Below are 22,076 nucleotides of genomic sequence, written 5' to 3' on the forward strand. Positions count from 1 at the left end.
TCTAGATTCTGTACGCAATTCCATATTCTCTATTCAGGGTCCTGAATTATGGAATCTGCTTCCGCATAATCTTAAGACTTCAAACTTCTCTTAACATTTTCACGAACCGCTGCTCATACCTGGAGATGAGCTATAAGAAACAGATCTATTTTTAACCTGGACAAGCCACTGACTGAACATGGCTTTTCTTATATACAGTAGTTATGAAAATCACAGTATGAGGAAGGTGATCAAAACTAAACATACTAGAAAGTACTGTGACTAAGGGCTCCTTTTTCTAAGCTGCGTTAGCGTTTTTAGCGCGCGCTGCACCCGCGCTACACGGCTAGAACTAACACCAGCTCAGTGCTGGCATTAAGGTCTAACGCACGCGCTATTCTGCGCGTTAAAGCCCTAACGTGGCTTAGTAACAGGAGCCCTAAGAATTGAGGATAGAGGATTAGCACTTGGAGTAGAGAACCCAAAGCTAGAGCCTTAATTAGAGGAGGGGGAAGGGGGGGCTTGAGGAGAGAGACAGAGCAGGAGAGTGAGCCTGAAGGAGGCAAAGAGCAAGCATGCTGGGGGGGGGGGGTTGGTGTTCAAGGTGGAGAGAGAGAGAGAGGTGTGGTTGAGCTGGAAAGTGGAGGGGGAACAGGCCCGGACTTATGATGAGAGATTTCTGCATTGAAAATGCAAACAATTCCGCACCTTTGAATAGCAACTTTTTATGTATTACATCTGTAATTACTACTCAACAGTAATTATATTGTGTTACATGGACAAACATTATGCAGAGTTTTACAGAATTTTAAAGGGCTTATGTGCAGAACGTATGTGTGGTGCCCCAGGAGTACCACACACTTGGTGTAATAATGAATCCAGGGACCCTGTGTTCTATTATCTCACCATGTTCTTTTCTAGCCTAAAGACAGCTCTGTGGTAAATTATAGCAAAATCATTTTGCGTAGGTGTCCTGTGATACAAGGCAATCTGAAAAACTTAGTCAAATCTTTTGTGACTATTCCCGAGAAGATAGAGCTTGGAAAAAGATTAAGAAAAATACTGATTGACAGATGCACTACTGGGAGGATAATAAAGGTTCTATTTTCTCTACATTTAACCTGAATGCGAAAGTCCCTCCCATAAGGAAAAACATTAAGGCTATGAGTCACTTCATTAATCTTGACATTCTACAAACAAATCCTCACTCTCTAACGAATACGCAAACAGGTAGATTTGCATAATGTGAGATATTCTGTATAGTCAAAGACCATGACACGACTTTTGTAATGAACAGCCACAAAACCTTCCACCTATTTAGGAAAGAAAACGCCTTGAAATCCTCTAACAGCTCTTAGAAGGACACCAACAAAATATAAATACATGAAATTCAGCCACGTCTTCAAGTCAACTGCCCTTTATACTAGTCACACTATATATGTAACTTAACACAACTGATGAATAAGATAAATAATAATAATTTTATTTTTACATACCATCCTACCACATAGTTCTAGGTGGTTCAGATACATTAAAAATTATACAATAAATGAATAAAATGCAATCAGCTAAAATACATTAAAATCCAATAAAATGTGCTACCTATAAAATCAATATTCGTTTACCAATCAAACATTTTGAAACATCAGTTTACAAATTTGTTGAATAAATCGGGTTTTAGTAGTTTCCTAAAGGACATATACGAGTGAGCCTGAAAAATAATAGTACTAAACCATCAATTCATTTTATTTGCCTGAAAACCGAGCAATGTATCTTCCAATATCAACATTACTAGCGTTGATGGATAATCTGAAACAAGCATAGTTTTTTATGTGCTTCAACAGTTCTTTATGATCCCTTAAGGTCTACCAACATACTGTCTGGCAGCTCTTGGTGACAGTGGAGCCAATGTACTCTGTTTCCTGGATGAACAATTTTGAGTTTTGATTGAGGACAGTCTTTCTAAAAAAATTTTAAAATAGGAAAAAAAATACCCCATTCATACATTTCAAACATAGTTTTTAAAATGCCATTTTGCAAGTCGTCTCTGGTAGTCATTCCTATCATTCCCGGCCCCATAAAACAAATGATTTAACTTAAAAAATATATGTTTAAAAAAAAGTTTTTTAAATTGTATTGAACATCTAGGCTAAATCCAAAGAAATGCACTTTAATGAGTCTGATTTTATTTTTGGTTTTATTTTTTTAATATTGTAATTTAAGCTGCCCTTTTCCCTATTGTTTTAATGTCAATTACCAGTATATGTGATATATGTGGATTTTATTTTTTTATTTGATGTAAATTGCATTGAAATGAGATTTTGCAATCTAATCAAAGAATTTATTAAACTTGAAACATGAAACTAATGAATTTGTGCAAGTATAGGTATCAACAGCCTGAGCTAGAAAGAGACCTTGGTGATCTACCAGGAACATTAAGGTTTAACCATGGATAACAAGGTGGAACACATTCATAATGTACTCTATGAGAAAGAATGAGGACTGCGATTAACTCGTTATTAGTTACAATTAACAAAAATGAATTACAGCTAATAAAATTAATTATACTGCGGTGTCTCCTCCCAACTTCTTTCCCTGGCTTTTTCATTCCCAACCTGCCCACATGTACCATTGAGGATGAAAGGAGCCTGAACAAAAGGGTCTTCCTGAGGTAAAGGCCTGGGTCAGAACATGTCGGGCTGGCCAGAAATGGCTCAATCCCCAGAGCAACTTCTTGATGTGGAGAACCACCGAGATCTCTTTGGCTTCAGCTCAGGCATGATACAGTCTAGCCTACCTCATATCTTTCACCAGCTTCTTCTAGACCTCCTATAAACAGAAAATGTTTTCAAAAGGGCAGAACCTGGAGGTCACATCCGCTACAGACAGTGACAGCCCAACCTCAATCGAGCACACTGACCAAGAGGCCCAGCAGACCTGACCATAAAGAACATCTGCACAGAAGGCAGCTCTAGACAGGAAACCTCAGGAGACTTAGGCAGCTGTTTCAGCCAGCGCAGCTTAGCAAGCGCTACACGGCCACCACAGGTAATTGCTTGGACTCTGGATGTCCTTACTGAAAATGGTAAGCATAATTGCTCCTCTACTTATTCTGGAGCTCCATAAAGCCACCCTGAATAGGAACAGCAGTTACCTTGGTGACTGCCATAACAAGAGCGTCTACCTTAGGGTATGCCCAGTACTTCATCTCATCAGGTGCAAAAAGAAAGAGAGAGCCCAAGCACCCTTGAGAGCTCCATTTGGGGCCTCCCACTCCACCAGAATCATGTAGTAAGTGCTTTATGGAACAGAAAATAATTCAGAGGACTCAAAAAGGGTGATCTGGGCAGTGTCTCTAACCTCATCAATGAGATGAGAGCGCTCCTCATGACAAAAAAGCCAGATCACATGGGTCTTACTCCTCCTCCTCTTTCTGTGAGGAAATTTGATCTAAATCTGAATCTAAGAGGGACTGAGGGTCAGAAAGGATCTCCAGTTCCACCCACAGCACCCCAGAACCGATTGGGACATCTACAACCACCAATCTCCCCAGCAGCACTTGGCCCTGGACTGGAGAATTAAGGGTCTAGGGGCCCCACTACTGGCCAAAGGACCAGCCTCCTCCTACAGGGTTTGTTTGACTATTTGAGTCAAGCTCTGAAACCCAAAAAATCCAAGGGGTCCTGGTCAGGGGCAGTGAAGAATCCTGAGGATAAACAGCTGCAGTAAACGCAATCCTGCTGAGGAAAAACAGCAGCAGTAAACACAAGCTAGAATAAAATGATCACTGCGCCCACAAAAGTCATCAGGACCATGGGTCCTGATGCCTCAGAGCAAGGAGAAGAGATAGTTCTGGCAGCTCCCTGACCAAGAACAGTTTCCAGAGTTGCAAATGGTCCATCACAGGAGGGCAGACAGAGCTCACTAATGTGCTGATCTGCTGGCTCTTGGAGACATGCCCAGCAGGTCTAGCGCATATAGACCGTCTATACGCTTGAGCCAATTAAGCCCAGAACTCTGGTGTCGCCAAAGAGCCCACTGCTTTCAAGTAAGCTCTTTTATTTGGTTGTGTTTGTTTGTTTTGTCAGCAAAAGCTATTCACGGTACCCAGAAATAAAGCTAAGCCAGGCAAACAAATTCAGATTTTTATTATTTTTATGCCTGATTGCTGAAGGGGAACATGATGGAAGGATACCCAAACAGGGATTGCGTGGGGTTGGGGGAGAAGGAGGTTGATGGCCCACACCCCTCAGGACTCAGCCACAAGTCTCACCCAATGAACACAAAGAAGTGTGATGGGTGTGGGGGGGGGAGGCAGGCAGCAGAGCCAAGCACTATACTCAAGTGGGTTTAGTCCATGGATTGGATAAACGGAGTGGTTCTTAGGCTCAACCAAGCCTCAGCCAGCAGAGCAGGGCAGAGACAGGAGCATAACCTACCATCTGCCGAAGTAGAGAAAATACTGGATCTATCCAGGGGGCACCAGAAGATAATACCAGCGAGGACACTGGTAAAACTCAGCTTTTTTCCTTACCTCCATTTGCAGGTAGGAAAGGATAGCACCCACTTATGAAGAAAAGCAGAGCTGATGCTAAAAAATATTTTGTTGTTTGTGTCTATAGGTTCCCTTCATTGCCTCTTTCATTCAAGTTTATTCAAGTTTTTTGATTAAACACTTTATATAGAACTCTAAGACAATGTGAAATATGCTGCCTTTTCCAAACAACATTTAAAAGGTGGAGAAAGGAGTCATCAATTTTGCCACTACCCTTAAAACGTTTGCCTGCAGCTGAACTAGAACTGCCATAAGCAGCACTAAAGATCATTCAGGGGACCAGTTCTTCCGCCTACACACCTGAAGGATGATGGGTTGGAACAAGTGGGAGAGATCACTGCCCTACAACTAGACTACTCTTATACTATAAAAGGACTGGGAGCAACTCATGAAAGCATTCAGACTACAATACTTCAAACTAGCATTTTGAATATCGAGAACCTTCTACAAAGAGGAAACCAATGAATGCCACTTACATAAAAATATGATGGATCACCACATCCAAAACAACTGACAAAACAGAGCTGGTCCTAAGGAGAAACCCCACCACGAAAGCTTTTACATATTTGAGGGTTCTCAGAAAGGACAGAACAACCAAAAGGGCTGGACAGCTGAGGAAAGTGCATTCCAAGAGAAATGCATATCCTCCAGGTGACGCTCATCTATAGACTTTTCTAAGACAAACCTAAAAAAACATTTCCTTGCTTCCTCAAGGACATCCTTCTCTTTACTCATGCACTAGATGAGATGGCGAACACTTGACATAACCAACAGATGCTAATTTTTTAGTACAATTCATTCGGTATGGAAATGTCTGAGTCAATCTTGCTAGTTATAAGTGACGTTATCAGATCTCATTTTTTATTTCAATATACGAGATGGGGAATTAATTATTGCTATCCTAACATGTCTAAATAAAGTTTGGTTTTAAAAATTAATGGCTGTAGTGTCACTTACTTGGGTTTCCTTTACCTGGTAAAAAGGTATATTTGAGTAGTAGTGGCTGGGTATTTGTGAAATTTAAGACTTTCCCAGACTACTAATTACTCGAGCAGTACATCTCTCTAAATCTCCATGTGATGTGAATTCCAACATATCTCAGATAATTTAAGGATTTGGCCACAATGGATACTCTCTCTAGTACAGGGTGAATATTTTACCAAGCTACAATAATGAACCTGTGATTAGGGACCTTAAACGGTTGTTTCAAATTTAATCAGATATTGTGATTTGAATTTTTAATTTTAACCTCATTTCTCAGGATTGTTTTTCTATTGAGAAATATAGCTCTCTGTTTTCAGGATAATATAAAGCCAGATCCAGACCTTTCATTAGTCGTATTTCACCAGTTATTGTGTATTACATGCCATAGCCACTGTCTAGTTGTGTAAGAAGCTGGGGAAAATGCAGAACAGGAAAGTACAGTGGTGCCTCACACAACGAACTTAATTGGTTCCAGGAGCAAGTTTGTTATGCGAAACATTCGTTATGTGAAACGCGTTTTCCCATAAGAATACATGTAAAAAAAAATAATTCGTTCTGCAGCATAAAATATGCTAAGATGACATAAAAAAAGATAAATTTTTGGTTATTATTTTTATTTAGATACATCTAAAAACATAATTGTTTTTTAAAACAACACACATTTTTTAAATTTAAAGACAGACTAAGTAGAGTCTAATTTTACAGTGAGAGAGGGCAGAGTCTCAGCGGCAAAAACTGGGACTTAACTGTTCATTTTTTTTTTTTTTCTACCGTGTTTCCCCGATGATAAGGCAGGGCCATCAAATAAGACAGCCCCCCCTTTTTAGAAAAAAATGTAAAATAAGGCACCCCCCCGCAAATAAGCCACCCACCGATACCTGCGCTTACCCGAATCCGGCGGTACGGTGGGTGACTCCGTGTGGTCCGTGGCACCCCCGACACGATCGGGGCAGGAGGGAGCTCAAGCCCTCTTGCCCCCCCGACTCCCCGACACGATCGGGGCAAGAGGGAGCCCAAGCCCTCTTGCCCCCCGACTCCCCGACACGATCGGGGCAAGAGGGAGCCCAAGCCCTCTTGCCCCCCCCACTCCCCGACACGATCGGGGCAAGAGGGAGCCCAAGCCCTCTTGCCCCCCCCCCCCGACTCCCCGACACGATCGGGGCAAGAGGGAGCCCCAGCCCTCTTGCCCCCCGACTCCCCGACACGATCGGGGCAAGAGGGAGCCCAAGCCCTCTTGCCCCCCCCGACTCCCCGACACGATCGGGGCAAGAGGGAGCCCAAGCCCTCTTGCCCCCCCCGACTCCCCGACACGATCGGGGCAAGAGGGAGCCCAAGCCCTCTTGCCCCGCCGATTCCCCAACTCCCCGACAATATCGGGCCAGGAGGGAGCCCAAGTCCTCCTGGCCACGGCGACCCCCTAACCCCACCCTGCACTACATTACGGGCAGGAGGGATCCCAGGCCCTCCTGCCCTCGACGCAAACCCCCCCTCCCCCCAACGACCGCCCCACCCAAGAACCTCCGACCGCCCCCCCAGCCGACCCGCGACCCCCCTGGCCGACCCCCACGACACCCCCAACCCCCTTCCCCGTACCTTTCTGTAGTTGGCCGGACAGACGGGAGCCAAACCCGCCTGTCCGGCAGGCAGCCAACGACGGAATGAGGCCGGATTGGCCCATCCGTCCCAAAGCTCCGCCTACTGGTGGGGCCTAAGGCGCCTGGGCCAATCAGAATAGGCCCGGGAGCCTTAGGTCCCTCCTGGGGGCAGGGCCTGAGGCACATGGTCGGGTTGGGCCCATGTGCCTCAGGCCCCGCCCCCAGGAGGGACCTAAGGCTCCCGGGCCTATTCTGATTGGCCCAGGCGCCTTAGGCCCCACCAGTAGGCGGAGCTTTGGGACGGATGGGCCAATCCGGCCTCATTCCGTCGTTGGCTGCCTGCCGGACAGGCGGGTTTGGCTCCCGTCTGTCCGGCCAACTACAGAAAGGTACGGGGAAGGGGGTTGGGGGTGTCGTGGGGGTCGGCCAGGGGGGTCGCGGGTCGGCTGGGGGGCGGTCGGAGGTTCTTGGGGGGGGCGGTCGTTGGGGGGAGGGGGGGATTGCGTCGAGGGCAGGAGGGCCTGGGATCCCTCCTGCCCGTAATGTAGTGCAGGGTGGGGTTAGGGGGTCGCCGTGGCCAGGAGGACTTGGGCTCCCTCCTGGCCCGATCGTGTCGGGGAGTCGGGGGGGCAAGAGGGCTTGGGCTCCCTCTTGCCCCGATCGTGTCGGGGAGTCGGGGGGCAAGAGGGCTTGAGCTCCCTCTTGCCCCGATCGTGTCGGGGAGTCGGGGGGGCAAGAGGGCTTGGGCTCCCTCTTGCCCCGATCGTGTCGGGGAGTCGGGGGGGCAAGAGGGCTTGAGCTCCCTCTTGCCCCGATCGTGTCGGGGAGTCGGGGGGGCAAGAGGGCTTGGGCTCCCTCTTGCCCCGATCGTGTCGGGGAGTCGGGGGGGGGGCAAGAGGGAGCCAGGCGGAGAGAGGGCAGTTAAGCGCAGTGCCTGCGCGGAAGGATGCAGCTCGGGCGACTTCGTTGTGTGAAACGAAGTTCGTTGTACGAATCAAGACATAAAGTTCGTTGTGCGCAGCGTTCGCTGTGCGAGGCGTCCGTTATGCGAGGCACCACTGTACAGCAAAACCTTGGACTGCAAGTAACTTGGTTTGCAAGACAAGCAAAACATTTTATTAAATTTTAACTTGATATACAAGCAATGTCTTGCAATACAAGTACATACAGTATACAAGCGTCACATCATCACATCTGAGCCGATGGTTCTCTCTCTGACGCTGCGGGAGTGTAGTGACTGTTCTAAATGAATGAGGTCTTGCAATACAAGTACGTATGGTATTTTGTATTAAAGTTTTTGGGTTGTGGAACGAATCGTCTGAGTTTCCATTATTTTCTATGGGGAAATTTGTTTTGATATACGAGTGCTTTGGATTACAAGCATGCTTCCGGAACGAATTATGCTCGCAAACCAAGGTTTTACTGTATATGGTATTTCCAAAAAATAAGAGGGTATAAGATGATTTTGTGTGGCATAAAAGCTTTTGTATTTGGGGACCTATCCACAGCAAATTTTCAGAATATCAGGGGGTCTTTTTCCAGAGACATGCATATCTATGCATGCATATCTATGCATGCGCTCTTGAAAATTCGTGATTCCTGACGCCGTGAGGTGTGCTTCTGTGGCTATTTGATACCTCACGGCGCTTGCAGGGGCTGGAGGCGCGTGCGGTGGCTGAAGGCGCGCGACTGTGCTCTCTCCTTGCCCGCGTCCTCGGCAGGGAATACACCTCTCGCCCTCACTCGCCGCTGCCGCTGATCCTCCTCTTCAGAGCAGCCTGCGATCGTGGCTGGCTTTAAAGAACCTCGCAGGCCGCTCTCCAACCTCAGTAGCACGCTCCCTCTGACACACGGGATCGCGTCAGAGGAATGTGCTACCGAGTTGGAGAGCGGCCTGCTAGGTTCGCTAAAGCCGGCCACCAAGATCGCAGGCTGCTTTGAAGAGGAGCAGGCCAGAAGACGCCGGGATGGAGGGAGGGTAAGAAGGGGATCAATACCGGGAGCCAGGGGGAGAGGGAAAGGGAAAGGGAACTGCTTTGGAGGGGAGGTGTGCTGGGGACAGATAGCTTTGCTCTGGGAAGAGACAGAAGGGGCCATGGAGAGAGAGGGAAAGGGGGCTGCTTTGGGGGGGAGGTGTGCTGGGGACAGACAGCTTTGCTCTGGAGGGAAGACAGAAGGGGCCCTGGAGAGACAGGGAGAGGGAAAGGGGGCTGCTTTGGGGGGGGAGGTGTGCTGGGGACAGACAGCTTTGCTCTGGGGGGGAAGACAGAAGGGGCCCTGGAGAGATAGGGAGAGGGAAAGGGGGCTGCTTTGGGGGGGAGGTGTGCTGGGGACAGACAGCTTTGCTCTGGGGGGGAAGACAGAAGAGGGCCATGGAGAGACAGTTAGGGAGAGGGAAAGGGGGCTGCTTTGGGGGGGAGGTGTGTGCTGGGGGCAGACAGCTTTGCTCGGGGGGGGAGACAGAAGGATACAGACAGCGGCCAAGGAGAGAGAGATAAAGAAACACAGACAGACAGACACATCTATTCTAGCACCCATTAATGTAACGGGCTTAAAGACTAGTTATTTATATAATCATATATTCTTTCCTTTAGATCTAAGTGGAAACTGCTTGTGGAGCTTGCACATGGAATTACAGTAAGAGCATTTCTCAATTGTGTCAGTCAAAACACATGGCTACAACCAAAAAAAAGGGGCTCAATAGCTATCACTAAACTTAAGCCATTGCCGATGTAAAAAAACAAATAGAATCCAGCCTCCTTTTTTGTCCCCAACAGTCAATGTTTTGATGACAACACTTTTTACTTTCGTTTTTAATTTATCCAAATGAGCATAGTGAAAGTTTTGGGGTATGGTTTGGAAATGCCAACAACTTTTTCTAACAACCCAGTGAAGGAGAAACTTTTGCCATTTGGTGTTCTGAGCTTTCTTAATTTTAAGTGCTTAATGGTGAGCATGACTTCAATTTCATTTGATGCGTTTGCTTTATTAAGTGGGTCAGTTTGGACACTATTGGGTGAGGGCTTAGCTTTCATTAAGCAGCACATTGGCTAGTGGGGGTTTTTTTGTTTTTGTTTTTTTTAATCTTTATTAATTTTCAAACTTTGACAGTGCCATACAATTAATTTAAAAGCACAAGAAAAGAATCCAACGGAATTTGCATTAAGAAATAAAGAGAAAGCTGATAAAATACCAGCTCAACAGGCAAAAGAAATGCATCTAATACACATGAAATATCAGCTGAGTCTAAACCAGAGATCTGGTTAATTAGTTTAGACTCAGATATTTTATTCGTATTAAATGCATTTCTTTTGCCTGTTGAGCTGGTATTTTATCAGTTTTCTCTTTATTTCTTAATGTATTTTATCCGCATTATATTGTAAATGCATTCCACTCATTATTGTTAAGTTTCTCTTCTTCCAATCTGTTGAATTTCATCTGTATTTTATGCAATTGCCCAGTTTGCTGTGAACCGCCTAGAACTTTTTTGTGGCATGGCGGTTTATAAGAATAAATTATTATTATTAATTATTGAGATCCAATCTGTCAGTAAAACAACATGCAACATAAGGAAAGCTGATGAATCAACAGCCTCAGTAGCGATACTTCTCAAAACAGCATCGCAGCAAAGTCCTTCAGGCCACGCCAATAAGAAAAGCTCCCAACAAGTATGAAGCATCAGAAAAATGTCCCTAAATCGGAGACTACGTTGGGTCACACAGATGCTGCTTTTACTTGCTACAACTATGCCAGTAAGGAGAAGGCAGATTCCTAGCCTTTGCTAAAGGCCTGATGACACTGAAAAGCACAAGACACAATTTGCACAGTTAAAACTATCAAGGTACAAATAAACTGTAGTCCCTTAAAAAAAGGCATAAGCGAAATCCATAAACAAAGCAAAGAAACATCATGCAGAACCCCAGCATTATCATCACATGCCAGCAGTTGTCTTGACCTCTCTTTTGGGTATTTCTTGTTGTTTTCTGCTTTGCCTCCTTTGTATGGGTCCAGATGATAACAAGAAATTGCAAGAGTTCGGATACTTTAAATTTTCCTTTTTGGTGGGCAAATTTGTGTTCTAGTTACAAATATGAAAAAATGAATGCAGAATTTTTGGGGAATAATAAGGTATTTAAGTTAGTGTGGGGCCCGTTAGCAGCTTTTGTTGCATCTATTTAAGATATGTAGTTATATATTTATGTCTTATATCTCTTTTACATTAGGTTTCGTTCCCATACACATCCGGGGGAGGGGAGGGGGGATACCGCATATATATATGATGTATGTTTACATTTCTGAGTTATACAGGGTTGGGGGCTAATGATGTCTTTTAATTTCTGTAGTTCAAAAGTGCTTTGTAATGGTTCGGTATGTTTCAGATGTATATATTTATATTGCTCTGTTCATATCGGAAAATAATAAAGTTTATTAAAAAAAAAAAAAAAAAAAAAAGAACCCCAGCATCATCATCACATGCCGGCAGTTATCTTGACCTATCTATTGGGTATTTCTTATCATTTTCTGGTTTGCCTCCTTTGCATGGGTCATGTACTTGCGAATGCTGTCTCTTCATATCCAGGAGCGGCTTACTCTTCCCAAACATTAACTTTCACCTTTTGCAATTACACAAAGACCTTCAGCTTCACATTTTCACAGTGCGAAGAGGTTTACATGAAGTCCAGGTCCTAGGAGCTAGCCTTGAGGAGGGTGTTTTTCTGCCAGATTCACAAGAGTTAAACAAAAGATTTCTTTTATTCCCTAACGGCTGTCGGTCCCACTCAGAGGTGCCATGTTTTATTTAAAACACACTCTCTCTCAGTAACCACTTGTTCTAATTGGCAAGGCAAAGCCGGGTCCCCGAAGCACACAGCTCATTACATTCAGTTTGGATTACAAAAACACGATGAAACAAACTGCATCGAAATGTACAAATTAACGGCTCAGGAGTGCGCGACACGGACGTGGAATTAGATTGTAATATGGAACAGAATCCGCAGGGAGGCTAGGGAACAAATCACTAGTGTCTCTATAAACTCTACAAGGTTTCCAAATGAGCATATATACAATGCAGTGTAAAGCACAGACTTTTCTATATCTTAACTAAATTACTAAATATGGACTGAACAAGAGCTGGGTTTGGGTTTTTTTTAAATCACAATTTATTTATTTTTTTTTTTTTACTTTATGCACATATGTATATTTAAATGGAATTACACACAGCATGATCTGACTACCTGAAGCTTCAGGTCAGAACATCCAAATATAACATCATTGCATTCATGCTGACAACAGTCAAACACTGGTGCAATTAAGGTTATGCATTTCACTTTTAATCATCGGAGGAGCTATACACAAGGGACTAAATTAAGGATGGTGTTTCTGGATGCAGGGAGAAGACAGACTATAAGGGTCAGTAGGAAATGAAAAACGTTATTGAACGCAAAAGAAATACACAAAGAAAAATAAATGCTACCACCATTTATCATTTCTATAGTGCTACCAGACGAATGCAGCACTGCACATTAAACAGGCAAGAGACAGTCCCTGCCTGAAAGAGCTTATAATCCAATTGTGACAGACAAACAGGACACAAAGGGAATAAGGTAGATAGGGTAGAGGACTAAAGAGAGAATGACAAACAGATAAGGGGGCTTTACAAGTGGGTTGGGCTTAGGACTTGAAAGCGGCTTCAACAAAAGTGGGCTTTCAGCTTGGATTTCAATACCGCCAGAGACGGAGCCTGATGCACCGAGTCAGGCAGTTTGTTCCAGGCAGACGGTGCAGTAAAGAAGAAGCCACAGGGTCGGAAGTTGGCAGTAGAGGAGAAGGGTACAGAACGAGAGACTACTCCCAAAAGAGCCTTCTGTATGTTTTATGAAAGTCTAGCTGGTACGATTTGGGCTTCTGTCTTTTCCCTTCAGGTCTGCCATCTCCGTCACGTACTTAGCTTTTGAGAATGCAAGAGGTAGCTATGTTTCTACCCATTTCTGAAATCTGGAGACCAGCAGTGCCGGGCATGTTTGATCAAGTCTAATGTGTTTAACATGAAATAAGGTAGAGAGAGATGCCAGATTACTGTTACTTGAATGAGGCACTGCTGTCCTCTACTGTAAAGAAAAATAATGTAAGTCTGCTGCTGATTATTATTACCAGATCTATAGAAACATGATGGCAGATAAAGGCCAAATGGCTCATCCACTATCTCCTCCTTTCCCTAAGAGACAGTCTGGCCCATGCTGTCTTGAATTCAGACACAGTCTTTGTCTCCACCACCTCTACCGGGAGACTGTTCCATGCATCTACCACCCTTTTCGTAAAAACGTACTTCCTCAGATTACTCCTGAGCCTAATCACCTCATAACTTCATCCTATGCCCTCTCATTCCAGAGCTTCCTTTCAAATGAAAGACTCAACTCATGTACATTTACACCACATCGCTATCATATGTTCCCTCTCCTACCTTTCCTTCAAAGTATACTGTACATATTGAGATTTTTAAGTCTGTTCCCATATGCTTTATGAAGACCACCAACTTTTTAGTAGCCTTCCTCTGGACCGACTCCATCCTTTTTATATCTTTTGAAGGTGCGGCCTCCAGAATTGTACACAATATTCTAAATGAGGGGAGATGGGACATATTAAGTAGCAAATAGGCCAGAAAAATCATTAACACTGCAATACAAGTGTGAGATGAGTGATGTCACATTGCAGCTCAAACTTGAGATAGTATGCTATTACTACAGTAAATAGCCGAGTTTGTCCGCCAAGCCCCTTACCTTCACTTGTTGAAAAGCAGACTGAAACCCACCTTTTTGATTTAGCCTTCAATCCATAATCTTACTCTCCACTGCCCACCAACAGATTAACCATTCTCCGTATCCGTTTCCATCACATCCTGTTTGTCTGTCTTGTCTGTTTAGATTGTAAGCTCTTTCAAGAAGGGACTGTCTTCTTTGTGACTCGGTACAGCGCTGAGTATGTCTGGTAGTACAGGTAGATGATCCCTTTTGGACCACAATTTACAATATAGGCACAACATATAAAGTGGGAACCTTGGAAGAAGCTACTGAAGAAGGGACCAATGCAGCAAGAAACAAGCCCTGAACGGACAACACAAGTCGAGGCAGTGATGTCTTTCTGGCAACATGTGATTGAGGACAGTAAGAGACTGAAGAGGACTTCACTGAGTTTTAGTCTGGTAAATCATGGTTATCAAAAACTGAATTCAGAAACGAGCTCAGAGGACAAGTATCCACATTGATGAAGTATCTAGTGTGGAACAGGGAGAAAGGAATGTGAGAGGTGGGTGAACAGGTTTTGAGTGATGGATTGGGGAGGGGACAGGTGGTGAAACAGAAAACAAGTGGGAGGTAAAGGAAAATAAATAGTGGAAATCAAAAGGATATAGGGAATGAAGGTCTCGGGCCAGAACAAGGGGAATGGTATGCTTGGATGAAACAAATAAAATGGGGGAGGGGTCACGGAGATATGTTAAATGGTAGTGGGGGAAGGGACTGATTTTCCAAAATGAACACTCAGAAATATGTTACAATATGCAAATATGGGGGTGGAAGGGAAAAGGGAAAAGGTTAGGGCAGGGATGGGCAACGAGGGCCGGAATCCAGTCAGGTTTTTAGGATTTCCCCGGTGAATATGCATGAGAACCATTTGCATACAATGGGAGGTAGTGCATGCAAATAGATCTCATGTGCATTCATTGGGGAAATCCTGAAAACCGGACTGGATTCTGGCCCTCATTGCCCACCCCTGGGTTAGGGGATGGAGGCTATGAAGACACGTTGGAGAAATTATATGGGGCAAAGGGATGGCAAGGCTAAATCATGTTTTATGGTAGGATATTAAGATTATAAAGAAGAGGGGCAAGGAGGATGGACAGATCTGTAAACAGGAAGGAAGGCAGGTTAAGGGAGAGTAAGGTTCTCTACAATGGAAGACCAAAAAATATAGTAACTTCCTTCCTATTAATTTCACTCTTTTCTTTCTTATAATAATTGTTCTCGATTTAATTTTATTGTACACCACCTTACTATTGTTTAGAAGGAAAGGTGGTATATCAAATAAAGTAAACCATAAACCACAGTTCCTGTTCCTACAGCAGTTCTTTTCTCTGCACAACTCAGGCAGCTATTCCCAGCTGAATTCAGTGGGGTAATTAAGGCACAGATACACTGCTGGCTTAACAGATGCCAACAGTTGCTAATTAAGCCTATCAGCACGCTGGAGCTGTATACATACAAGCTTTATTCAGGAAAAAGAACCAAATGCCTGCTTTTCCAGCTCTAAATAACTATTATACATTTCCTCCCTCTCTCTTCAGCCAAAGCTGATCTCCTTCGGCTGTTCCAAAAAAGGAAAAGTTTCTATATTGAGGGCCCCCAGCCTCTAAAGACCCCTTGGGTGGTCTTGTGATTCAGAAGAGTGGATAAGGGGAATGTTTTACCCTCCACCCTTGGGAAAGGGGCTCCTGTTCAAGTTTCAAGTTTCAAGTTTATTGACTTTTTAATATACCGACCATCACAAAGTATCTGGCCGGTTTACAATAAGATTTATAAAAATTTTAAATATAAAATGTAGTGAGTGAACATTAAAACATAATTTGACTAACATGAACGTGTGGATAGAAGGGAAAGGGAGGGGGAAAGTTACATATTTTAGAGAAGAAAGGGAGAAGTAGGGATGGGAAAAAACATATTGGGTAGGATCGCTTTTTTAAAAGCGGTTGGATGCATGAATTGGAATCGGAAGAGTTTATGAATAAAGTAAATGGGGAGAAGAGGGAAGAGAAAGAAAAAAAAAGAAAAAAAAGGATGAGCTGAGGGGGGATTTCCCCTTGCCCATGTAAATATATTCCTAGGCAGCAGGGGGTGCTAATCAGAACAAAAAAACTACAGATCCCAGGATGCACTGGGCTCAGCAACTTAAGAGTTGAGTTACCTCAGATGAGGTAGAACAGTTGCTGAGTCACATGGGTGGGACCCAGACAGAGAGGGATACTTCTACCCCAGACTGGGTTCATTCTAGAGAGGTCTCTTAGGGAGAAAGAGGAACACTCAAGTTTCCCCTAAACATAGGTGGAGGAAGGCCTTGGAAAAACAGACTGGTGCCTGTAGCAGCTGGCTGAGGTAAGCCAAGGCTATATTCTTTCATTGGTATGAGGCAAACAATAAAGCAAAGTGGTTTTGTTTCAATGAAAGGTGTTTGTTTGCTAATTGATCCTAGCAAGCCAGGCTAGTCTACCATAGGGCAGCATGTCTTCAGGAGATGCATTTAAATGAAGAGCATACCCCTCCCCCCAAAAAAGTGGTGTGACAAAGCTTAACTGTCTCCCAGTTCGCTTTAGGATCCAGTTTAAATGCACATGCATAATCTTCAAGCTTCTCTATGGAATATTTGATCCTTTTGTCCCCTTATGTTGGAAAACTCTTAAACTTTGCCATTTGAGAAATACACAAAGATATAATATAAGTTAGCCTTCCTTTACTTTAAAGGAATTAAATCCACGGGAAGCTCAGTCGATCTTTTGTTTTCAAGTTTGTAGAGATCTGATTAGGCTTTTAGGCCAGCTGCAATTATTTTGTAAATTCCTGAAAACTTGGTTGTTCTTGCAGTTTTTAAATGGTTTAACTACAGCCTCAACAAAACGATAATATTATAGTTATTTTTTTTAATGCTTTTCTTATGTATTTTACTTTTTAATTAGTTCTTCCTTCTCCTATATATTCTGCTATGTACTCTTTGTCTTAATTATATGTGAACAAAGTCAAGCTCCACTGGGAGATGACCCAGTATATAAACCAAAGATTAGATTAGATTGTTAAAATGCATCAAACACAGTAAGTATAAAAGCAGGGGGTGGAAGTTTTGACTTAGAAGGCAATTTCATTCACAGAACATCAAGTCATCAAAGATGGAGAAGGAAGGTGGACAGTTGTTTTGAACAGATTTTTGCACTGGTTTCTGCCTATGCTCCTAATTTTTACTAAATTCTTGGATTATCTCTCATTGCTAACAGGAATAGGTATGATGAGAGGCAATGTCAGGTAAAGAAATAAACTGAGACGGGCCTTATACTTTTTGCTCAGGATTACATCTATTAGACGCTTGATGAACCCTTCATCAAACAGAATGGGAATATACAGTACACTTCTTCTCCAGAACATGACACTCAAAGCTGGAGATTTGATTTGATTTTAGTACTTGATATACCACTAAAGACCAAAGTGTTATAGCGGTTTACAATTCTAAAAACATTGTATATATTATAACAGGCGACAATTGTAATAACATCTCATTGTACAATAACAATTGCCATCACATCCATAGAACCTACCCCAGGTCAATGAGGATCCAAGATGGCCGCATGAGCAGTCGCATGAGTCTCACGCTCCCGTCTATTCCTTGACATAATTTGTCCACTCAAACCTTTACCTGTTTCACGATGCCGAAGAGGAGGGGACGTAGCGCTGCTGGAGCCTCGCAGCGCTCCAGAACAGCCGTCTTCGGGAACATCGAGGACTTGATGAGGAGAATGCAGGGCACGCCGATAGCTTCGGGGAGTTCCCCGCAGGAGACACACGGCGGAGGCGCGTCAGTGGCGTTCACCATGGGGCTGGAAACATCATTGAGCCCCGAAGTGAGAGCACCACCCCCACGCCCTCAGTCGACCAGTTCCCCGCGAGAGGAGGAACTTCCTGAGGTTGGAGTTCACTTCCTCTCAGAGGCTAAGGAAGAGAACACGGGGACTGTGCCACGGGACTCCCTGCTGGAGCAGAGGAGTCTTAACGAGGAGACTGTGGAAGAAGCAGTGGGGGATAAGAAAATCCAACAGAAAATCCAACAGATTGCAGGAGGAGACATGTTGCCAGAGGGTGAGCTAATTAACTTAAAATTACAACCATTGCAAATTTTGAAGCCCCGAGAGGTTACATTAGACTCTCTGTGGGACCTGGTAGCCAATTTGGCAAAATCTATTAATCCACAATTACAAGAAGTAGAAAAGAAATTAGAAAATCATGGAACTGAGATTAAAAATTTAAAGACTGGACTTGAGGACTCAAAAATTTCAATACAAAATATTCATCAAGAACTTAAAGTATCACAACAAATTACTGAGGTATTAATTAAAGATAATACCAATTTAAGAAGGAAAATGGAAGCAATGGAAAACTTTTCTCGTAACAATAATCTCAGATTGATAAATTTCCCTAGGGTCTCTGTGATAGCCCCAAGGGAAATGTTGAAACGTTATATGACGGAAATATTGGAACTCTCTGATGAATCATTACCACCATTTACGCAGGTTTATTATCTTCCAAGTAAGCCTCAAGACCAACAACAACAGCAATTACAACAGAAGTCGGGACCTGATTTAATGAATATATCCAATATATTGGAAATGTCTGATAGAGAATTAGTGACCCCTGCAACCTTATTATTGACAGTAGCTCTCGCACCAGATAAAAACTGGTTGCTGAGACTTTTCTTTAAAAATAAGCAAAAAGAGTTTTTAGGTTGTAAAATTCAGATGTTCCCAGATTTGGCCAAGGAGACGCAGAGAAGGAGAAAAGAATTTCTGTTAAGGAAACCTGGTGTTTTATCTCTGGGGGCGACTTTTTACTTGCGACACCCATGTAAATGTGTTGTTAATTACCATTCTCATAAATATAATATAATAATAATAATAATAACTTTATTCTTATATACCGCCACAATCTTTCGACTTCTAGGCGGTTCACAATGAAGAAAAACTGTACAGACAGCGAATTACAAAGTATTGAAATGAACATCGTATGATGATACAAGGAAAATTTCAGGGTCGGAATATTACATGGTTTTATAATGTGTAACTTTATACAATCAGCAATAATTTATTACATGGTTTTATAATGAGTAACTTTATACAATCAGCAATAGTTGAGAACATAAGTAGGAGAGGAGAAAGTAGAATGCGCGGTCAATAAGTTACAAGGAGAAAGACTTTAAATATGATAGTGATGGCTTAGGAGTATTGGTGAGGAACTATTTTAATTACTTGGTACGTTAGCGGAGGACGGGCACCAATGAGCATGCTGGTAGGTAAATTAAAGATGGAGTTTTGGCTGATGAGGGGGGACGGGATTGTTTGGATGAGAGGGGAGTCTGGTTAGGTTAAGAATTTTTTAAACAGGGTGGTTTTTAGTTCTTTTCTAAAGGCACTATATGATTCTCTGGCGCCATCGGTGAAGTAACCTAGCCAAGTGTACAGTCTGGCTGCTTGGAATTTGAATGTTCTGTCAAAGAAGGTTTGATATCTACAGCCTGTAATGTTTGGGTATGTGAAGAGGTTATGGTTTCTGGTAGGCCTGTTAGAGGAGTGGAATTCATATGTTTTCTTTGAGCCATCTCAACTGACAACTTTTCTCACAACTGCATCTTTGGAGAAAGAAAGTGCTTAGTTTAAGAAAGGGTGCCTCAATCTCATTCGACTAGCTATTATTTTGTTTTATAATAATTTCTTTCTATCGCCTATTTTCCTTCTTGGATCTTATTGAGGACTTGAGTAGAAATTTATGCTTATATGTTCTTTGATATATGTTTTCATTTGTATTAATTTCTTGCTAAATTTCCTTTCTGTACAAGTTATAATATGCTTGAATATATTGAAAATTTCAATAAATATTAAATTAAAAAAAAAAAAAGAACCTACCCCAAACATAATTGTCATTTAATTGCAACCCTCATTATCAAATCCACTTATTAATAATATAAAAATCTCAATAAATAACCGTTGCCTATAACATTCTAACTCGCATGACTTTCCATAATATACTGTATAGTTCACTACACAATACAAAAATTTTTAAATTGAAAAGCCACATTTTCAATACCTTATAAGAGATTATATGTTAATTTCAGGTATATGACCCTTGGTTGTCTTGGACCATATGCTGATGGTCAATGCAGTGGCAGAGTTCCCACCAGGAAGAGAATGTCAAGGGAAGTGAGGGAAGATACTGCTTTCATACAATACCTTGTTATAAAAATTAGGAAGAATACTCCTGCCACAAAAACAGTATGTGGAGACATTGGGATTATTCTGGAAAAACACAAAGGCGGTACTGCAAGGGGAAATCCAAGTGCATGTGAAGACCAAACATAAAAAATTGAATAGGGAGAGTGTAATTCTTTAGTAGAAATAAAAAAACAAAACAATGAACAAAAGCAGCTATGGCTAAAGGCATGACTCAAGCTACTAAGAAACAATTTTTTGCTATGCAAAGAGCGCCGAATAAGTTGTTACATCAAAGGGCCCAGAGAACGCTACTTTATGGGGAACATCAAGGGGTTGTTTTTTTTGTTGTTGTTAGCTATGGGAATAAGGTTGGCCTGGTTAGTCAAAGCATCAGAAAGCCTCTGTTTCATTGGGGTGGATCCCTGTAACAGGTATTGAGTAGTAAATGCATTTGATATAAATTACGGTGATTACTAGTCAGGGCAGTATGGGTTGTTTACAGGTTTGCATGGTGGTGGGGAATCAGGGATTTAGACCAAGAAATGCATCTGTATTCAATGTTCACACTGATATTCTGAGACTGGGTCTTTTAAATGCAAGGTTGGTACATAAGACTGTTTATTTCTGATTTGATTTCTGATGAGAAATTAGACATATATTTTATGCATCACAGAATCATGGTTGTAATAATCAGATATGGTTGAGGTTAAGGAATATTGTCCAGAGAATTACTGCTGGGAATGTGATTGCAGATCAAATAAATGGGGTGGGATGGAGGTATTGATTTACTTTAAATATTTAAATTTTAGAAAGGTAGCAGTAACATTTAAGAGTACTAGAGGCAATGATCTGCAAGAAATCCCAGCAGCAAACACAAAGTAGACCAGTGGACACACAAGCAGTTTATTAAACAAAACCCGAAATGGCCACGTATCACCTAGAAAGGTTAGAAACATAGAAAAATAGAAAAATGACGGCAGAAAAGAGCCATAGCCCATCAAGTCTGCCCACACTAAAGATCCACTTCCCTAAATTTATCCTCCTAGATATCCTATATCTCGTCAAGTCTGCCTATTCTGATGACCCTCCCCCCACTTTTACCCTCTTAGAGAACCCACATGCGCATCCCATTTATTCTTAAAATCTGGCACGCTGCTGGCCTTGACCACTTGCACAGGAAGTCTATTCCAATGATCAACCACTCTTTCAGTGAAGAAATACTTCCTGATTTTTGCCATGAAATTTTCCGTCCCTGATTTTTAGCGGATGCCTTCTTGTGGCCGAGGGTCCTTTAAGAAAGAAAATATCATCTTCCTCCTCGATACGACTGGTGATATACTTAAACGTCTCAATCATGTCTCCCCTCTCCCTACGTTCCTGTGTCAGGGGTAAAAGCTGTGAATGTTTCCATCAAGTGAAACAATTATATTATTCACAGGCACTAAAACCATTGGCTACAATGGAGTTGCTCATCTTCCTGCCTAAACCCACCTCCCTGCTTCCTCCCTGTTTTTTTTGCTCACAATCTTTGACTCCTCTCTCTCCTTCACTGCCCAGATACAACGCATTGCTAAAACCTGACACTTCTTCCTCTATATTAGCAAAATCTGACCCTTCCTCTCTGAGCACACTACCAAAACCCTTATCCATGCCCTCATCACCTCGTGCTTAGACTACTGCAATTCACTCCTCTCGGGTCTTCCACTCAGCCATCTCGCTCCCCTCCAATCCGTCCACAAATTGGCTGCATGACTCATATTCCATAAGAGCCGCTATACTCATGTTACCCCTCTCCTAAAATCACTTCATTGGCTTCCCATCCATTTCTGAATGCAAGTCAAACTCCTCTTACTGACCTACAAATGCACTAACTCAGCTGCCCCTCACTCTCTCTTCACTTATCTCCTCCTATGTCGCCCTCCCCCACCCAACGAGCTCCATTCAGCTGGTA

General features: G+C 42.9%; 1 protein-coding gene and 1 long non-coding RNA gene across 2 annotated transcripts in view; one reads left to right on the plus strand and one right to left on the minus strand.

The window, feature by feature from the left end:
- Nucleotides 1–22,076, minus strand: part of ZFAND3 (zinc finger AN1-type containing 3) — a 499,096-nt gene that overhangs the window by 368,288 nt on the left and 108,732 nt on the right. The window lies entirely within an intron of this gene.
- Nucleotides 16,164–22,076, plus strand: part of LOC117357574 — a 67,778-nt gene continuing 61,865 nt past the window's right edge. The window contains exon 1 of the long non-coding RNA XR_004538829.1: nucleotides 16,164–16,256. This is a non-coding gene — a long non-coding RNA (uncharacterized LOC117357574). The remainder of the gene's footprint in view (nucleotides 16,257–22,076) is intronic.

The sequence above is a fragment of the Geotrypetes seraphini genome, chromosome 3 (genome assembly GCF_902459505.1).
Source record: "Geotrypetes seraphini chromosome 3, aGeoSer1.1, whole genome shotgun sequence".
NCBI lineage: Eukaryota > Metazoa > Chordata > Amphibia > Gymnophiona > Dermophiidae > Geotrypetes > Geotrypetes seraphini.